Source organism: Salvelinus namaycush, unplaced genomic scaffold (assembly GCF_016432855.1).
Source record: "Salvelinus namaycush isolate Seneca unplaced genomic scaffold, SaNama_1.0 Scaffold2204, whole genome shotgun sequence".
In the NCBI taxonomy this organism is placed as follows: Eukaryota; Metazoa; Chordata; class Actinopteri; order Salmoniformes; family Salmonidae; genus Salvelinus; species Salvelinus namaycush.
The window spans coordinates 36,195-42,702 of record NW_024059014.1 but is presented as its reverse complement, the minus strand read 5'-3'; the positions used below and the strand labels follow the sequence as shown (position 1 = coordinate 42,702).

Below are 6,508 nucleotides of genomic sequence, written 5' to 3'. Positions count from 1 at the left end.
ATGAAGCCTCTCTCTGTTGCTAATGATGCAACAAGGACCTGAACACAATCTAACGATTAGGATTTATTAGTTTATAAAAAAGTGTTTTCAAGATGTCTTTCATTTGAGTGGTTGAACGTGGAGGTGTTTCTCTCTCTGCCCTGTGAATGAATTGATGGACTCAATAAAAAGGGCTGGCTTGACATTTTTTCTAGATTTTTCTGTTGTGGAGGAAATGGGGATGGTTGAGGAAGGATGTGTTTTAGTTTGAAGTGACATACAGGGCAGACCGCTGTAACGGTGTCCCTGGTTTATTCTGCATTTACTTTACCTTCTGTTCCAGTTGTACCCCTGTCCCTCAGAACGCTGTGAGGTACCCCTGTCCCTCAGAACGTTGTGAGGTACCCCTGTCCCTCAGACCGCTGTGAGGTACCCCTGTCCCTCAGAACGTTGTGAGGTACCCCTGTCCCTCTGAACGTTGTGAGGTACCCCTGTCCCTCAGACCGCTGTGAGGTACCCCTGTCCCTCAGACCGCTGTGAGGTACCCCTGTCCCTCTGAACGCTGTGAGGTACCCCTGTCCCTCAGACCGCTGTGAGGTACCCCTGTCCCTCAGACCGCTGTGAGGTACCCCTGTCCCTCAGACCGCTGTGAGGTACCCCTGTCCCTCAGACCGCTGTGAGGTACCCCTGTCCCTCAGACCGCTGTGAGGTACCCCTGTCCCTCAGAACGTTGTGAGGTACCCCTGTCCCTCTGAACGTTGTGAGGTACCCCTGTCCCTCAGAACGTTGTGAGGTACCCCTGTCCCTCAGAACGTTGTGAGGTACCCCTGTCCCTCAGAACGTTGTGAGGTACCCCTGTCCCTCAGAACGTTGTGAGGTACCCCTGTCCCTCAGAACGTTGTGAGGTACCCCTGTCCCTCAGAACGTTGTGAGGTACCCCTGTCCCTCAGAACGTTGTGAGGTACCCCTGTCCCTCTGAACGTTGTGAGGTACCCCTGTCCCTCTGAACGCTGTGAGGTACCCCTGTCCCTCAGAACGCTGTGAGGTACCCCTGTCCCTCAGAACGCTGTGAGGTACCCCTGTCCCTCAGAACGCTGTGAGGTACCCCTGTCCCTCAGAACGCTGTGAGGTACCCCTGTCCCTCAGAACGTTGTGAGGTACCCCTGTCCCTCAGAACGTTGTGAGGTACCCCTGTCCCTCAGAACGTTGTGAGGTACCCCTGTCCCTCAGAACGTTGTGAGGTACCCCTGTCCCTCAGAACGTTGTGAGGTACCCCTGTCCCTCAGAACGTTGTGAGGTACCCCTGTCCCTCAGAACGTTGTGAGGTACCCCTGTCCCTCAGAACGTTGTGAGGTACCCCTGTCCCTCAGAACGTTGTGAGGTACCCCTGTCCCTCAGAACGTTGTGAGGTACCCCTGTCCCTCAGAACGCTGTGAGGTACCCCTGTCCCTCAGAACGCTGTGAGGTACCCCTGTCCCTCAGAACGCTGTGAGGTACCCCTGTCCCTCAGAACGCTGTGAGGTACCCCTGTCCCTCAGAACGCTGTGAGGTACCCCTGTCCCTCAGAACGCTGTGAGGTACCCCTGTCCCTCAGAACGCTGTGAGGTACCCCTGTCCCTCAGAACGCTGTGAGGTCCCTCAGAACGCTGTGAGGTCCCTCAGAACGCTGTGAGGTCCCTCAGAACGCTGTGAGGTACCCCTGTCCCTCTGAACGTTGTGAGGTACCCCTGTCCCTCTGAACGTTGTGAGGTACCCCTGTCCCTCTGAATGTTGTGAGGTACCCCTGTCCCTCTGAATGTTGTGAGGTACCCCTGTCCCTCTGAACGTTGTGAGGTACCCCTGTCCCTCTGAATGTTGTGAGGTACCCCTGTCCCTCTGAATGTTGTGAGGTACCCCTGTCCCTCTGAATGTTGTGAGGTACCCCTGTCCCTCTGAATGTTGTGAGGTACCCCTGTCCCTCAGAACGCTGTGAGGTACCCCTGTCCCTCTGAACGCTGTGAGGTACCCCTGTCAGGATGTCCTGAACGTCAGGACCTAAATTCCTAGTGTTTCAGTGCTGATGGAGGATGTAATGAATAAGAAGAGGTCGGACTGCTTCTAGATCAGATATGCTATGTGAACACAAGCCCTGAACAAGGTTCTCCTCTACCCCCAGTCCCCTCAGAAAGAATAGGACCTGCCCTGAACAAGGTTCTCCTCTACCCCCAGTCCCCTCAGAAAGAATAGGACCTGCCCTGAACAAGGTTCTCCTCTACCCCCAGTCCCCTCAGAAAGAATAGGACCTGCTCTGAACAAGGTTCTCCTCTACCCTCAGAAAGAATAGGACCTGCCCTGAACAAGGTTCTCCTCTACCCTCAGTCCCCTCAGAAAGAATAGGACCTGCTCTGAACAAGGTTCTCCTCTACCCTCAGAAAGAATAGGACCTGCCCTGAACAAGGTTCTCCTCTACCCCCAGTCCCCTCAGAAAGAATAGGACCTGCTCTGAACAAGGTTCTCCTCTACCCTCAGAAAGAATAGGACCTGCTCTGAACAAGGTTCTCCTCTACCCTCAGAAAGAATAGGACCTGCCCTGAACAAGGTTCTCCTCTACCCTCAGAAAGAATAGGACCTGCTCTGAACAAGGTTCTCCTCTACCCTCAGAAAGAATAGGACCTGCCCTGAACAAGGTTCTCCTCTACCCTCAGAAAGAATAGGACCTGCTCTGAACAAGGTTCTCCTCTACCCTCAGAAAGAATAGGACCTGCCCTGAACAAGGTTCTCCTCTACCCTCAGAAAGAATAGGACCTGCCCTGAACAAGGTTCTCCTCTACCCTCAGAAAGAATAGGACCTGCCCTGAACAAGGTTCTCCTCTACCCTCAGAAAGAATAGGACCTGCTCTGAACAAGGTTCTCCTCTACCCTCAGAAAGAATAGGACCTGCCCTGAACAAGGTTCTCCTCTACCCTCAGTCCCCTCAGAAAGAATAGGACCTGGTTTAACAAACATCTGTTTGTTCTCAGATTTTTTTAGATCACATGACAGGAACTGCATCTCAGCTGTACTGTCTGTTGGTGGGGGGCGCTTAACAGAAGGTCCCTGGTCAACATGTGTGCACTATATAGGGGGCCATTTTGTGACCGAGCGAAGTCATCCACTCTACCCTCAACTGGAGAAATCTGGAGCAGACTGACTGGAGAAATGTTTACCCCGGTGTTCGTTACGACACGTCACTTTCAGAAGGACTTTACTAGCGAATCAAAATGTAAATATTACGTTTTTTAAAAGAAGGAATGATATGTTGGGATGTAAATAAATTAGTTTCATGGTTTAGTGTTTTTATTTTGAACTTGATTTCCTATTCTGAAAAGATCTAATATTAAAGTTTAGTCTTTAGATAAAGGGTCTGGTCATGATGTAATATTAAAGGTTAGTCTTTAGATAAAGGGTCTGGTCATGATGTAATATTAAAGGTTAGTCTTTAGATAAAGGGTCTGGTCATGATGTAATATTAAAGGTTAGTGTTTAGATAAAGGGTCTGGTCATGATGTAATATTAAAGGTTAGTCTTTAGATAAAGGGTCTGGTCATGATGTAATATTAAAGGTTAGTCTTTAGATAAAGGGTCTGGTCATGATCTAATATTAAAGGTTAGTCTTTAGATAAAGGGTCTGGTCATGATGTCATATTAAAGGTTAGTCTTTAGATAAAGGGTCTGGTCATGTCATATTAAAGGTTAGTCTTTAGATAAAGGGTCTGGTCATGATGTAATATTAAAGGTTAGTCTTTAGATAAAGGGTCTGGTCATGATGTAATATTAAAGGTTAGTCTTTAGATAAAGGGTCTGGTCATGATGTAATATTAAAGGTTAGTGTTTAGATAAAGGGTCTGGTCATGATGTAATATTAAAGGTTAGTCTTTAGATAAAGGGTCTGGTCATGATGTCATATTAAAGGTTAGTCTTTAGATAAAGGGTCTGGTCATGATCTAATATTAAAGGTTAGTCTTTAGATAAAGGGTCTGGTCATGATGTCATATTAAAGGTTAGTCTTTAGATAAAGGGTCTGGTCATGATGTAATATTAAAGGTTAGTCTTTAGATAAAGGGTCTGGTCATGATGTAATATTAAAGGTTAGTCTTTAGATAAAGGGTCTGGTCATGATGTAATATTAAAGGTTAGTCTTTAGATAAAGGGTCTGGTCATGATCTAATATTAAAGGTTAGTCTTTAGATAAAGGGTCTGGTCATGATCTAATATTAAAGGTTAGTCTTTAGATAAAGGGTCTGGTCATGATCTAATATTAAAGGTTAGTCTTTAGATAAAGGGTCTGGTCATGATGTAATATTAAAGGTTAGTGTTTAGATAAAGGGTCTGGTCATGATGTAATATTAAAGGTTAGTCTTTAGATAAAGGGTCTGGTCATGATGTAATATTAAAGGTTAGTCTTTAGATAAAGGGTCTGGTCATGTCATATTAAAGGTTAGTCTTTAGATAAAGGGTCTGGTCATGATGTAATATTAAAGGTTAGTCTTTAGATAAAGGGTCTGGTCATGATCTAATATTAAAGGTTAGTCTTTAGATAAAGGGTCTGGTCATGATGTAATATTAAAGGTTAGTCTTTAGATAAAGGGTCTGGTCATGATGTCATATTAAAGGTTAGTCTTTAGATAAAGGGTCTGGTCATGATGTCATATTAAAGGTTAGTCTTTAGATAAAGGGTCTGGTCATGATGTAATATTAAAGGTTAGTTTTTAGATAAAGGGTCTGGTCATGATGTAATATTAAAGGTTAGTCTTTAGATAAAGGGTCTGGTCATGATGTAATATTAAAGGTTAGTCTTTAGATAAAGGGTCTGGTCATGATCTAATATTAAAGGTTAGTCTTTAGATAAAGGGTCTGGTCATGATGTAATATTAAAGGTTAGTCTTTAGATAAAGGGTCTGGTCATGATGTCATATTAAAGGTTAGTCTTTAGATAAAGGGTCTGGTCATGATGTCATATTAAAGGTTAGTCTTTAGATAAAGGGTCTGGTCATGATGTAATATTAAAGGTTAGTCTTTAGATAAAGGGTCTGGTCATGATCTAATATTAAAGGTTAGTCTTTAGATAAAGGGTCTGGTCATGATGTAATATTAAAGGTTAGTCTTTAGATAAAGGGTCATGATGTAATATTAAAGGTTAGTCTTTAGATAAAGGGTCTGGTCATGATGTAATATTAAAGGTTAGTCTTTAGATAAAGGGTCTGGTCATGATGTAATATTAAAGGTTAGTCTTTAGATAAAGGGTCTGGTCATGATGTAATATTAAAGGTTAGTCTTTAGATAAAGGGTCATGATGTAATATTAAAGGTTAGTCTTTAGATAAAGGGTCTGGTCATGATGTAATATTAAAGGTTAGTCTTTAGATAAAGGGTCTGGTCATGATGTCATATTAAAGGTTAGTCTTTAGATAAAGGGTCTGGTCATGATGTAATATTAAAGGTTAGTCTTTAGATAAAGGGTCTGGTCATGATGTCATATTAAAGGTTAGTCTTTAGATAAAGGGTCTGGTCATGATGTCATATTAAAGGTTAGTCTTTAGATAAAGGGTCTGGTCATGATGTAATATTAAAGGTTAGTCTTTAGATAAAGGGTCTGGTCATGATGTAATATTAAAGGTTAGTCTTTAGATAAAGGGTCTGGTCATGATGTAATATTAAAGGTTAGTCTTTAGATAAAGGCTCGAGCAGCATGATCCATGTATGAACGGACTTAAACCAGACAACAGCATTTTATACCCAGCTGTTACTGACAATTCAGCTTAACCAATGAGAATGCAAACCTGCCTGTTAAATACACTGCTCAAAAAAATAAAGGGATCACTTAAACAACACAATGTAACTCCAAGTCAATCACACTTCTGGGAAATCAAACTGTCCACTTAGGAAGCAACACTGATTGACAATAAATTTCACATGCTGTTGTGCAAACGGAATAGACAAAAGGTGGAAATTATAGGCAATTAGCAAGACACCCCCAATAAAGGAGTGGTTATGCAGGTGGTGACCACAGACCACTTCTCAGTTCCTATGCTTCCTGGCTGATGTTTTGGTCACTTTTGAATGCTGGCGGTGCTTTCACTCTAGTGGTAGCATGAGACGGAGTCTACAACCCACACAGTGGCTCAGGTAGTGCAGCTCATCCAGGATGGCACATCAATGCGAGCTGTGGCAAGAAGGTTTGCTGTGTCTGTCAGCGTAGTGTCCAGAGCATGGAGGCGCTACCAGGAGACAGGCCAGTACATCAGGAGACGTGGAGGAGGCCGTAGGAGGGCAACAACCCAGCAGCAGGACCGCTACCTCCGCCTTTGTGCAAGGAGGTGCACTGCCAGAGCCCTGCAAAATGACCTCCAGCAGGCCACAAATGTGCAAGGTGCACCTGTGTAATGTGCATGCTGTTCAGTCAGGTGGATTGTCAAGGAGAAATGTTCACTAACGGGGACGTAAACAAAGTTGTGCACAACATTTGAGAAATACATTTCTGTGATCTTTTATTTCAGCTCCTCCCAGGGACC

At 44.3% G+C, this 6,508-nt stretch overlaps 1 long non-coding RNA gene across 18 annotated transcripts; it reads left to right on the top strand.

The window, feature by feature from the left end:
- The first annotated feature begins 6 nt into the window (after window positions 1-6).
- On the top strand, window positions 7-5,808 carry LOC120038471. Of its 18 annotated transcripts, none has more exons than XR_005475077.1 (4): window positions 7-324; window positions 465-1,592; window positions 1,653-3,648; window positions 3,690-5,808. It is a non-coding gene; the product is annotated as an uncharacterized LOC120038471 (long non-coding RNA). The 18 variants fall into 18 exon arrangements; XR_005475074.1 differs by having other exon boundaries at window positions 7-352; window positions 409-1,592; XR_005475076.1 differs by having other exon boundaries at window positions 7-1,592; window positions 1,653-2,116; window positions 2,170-3,648.
- Window positions 5,809-6,508: the final 700 nt, after the last annotated feature.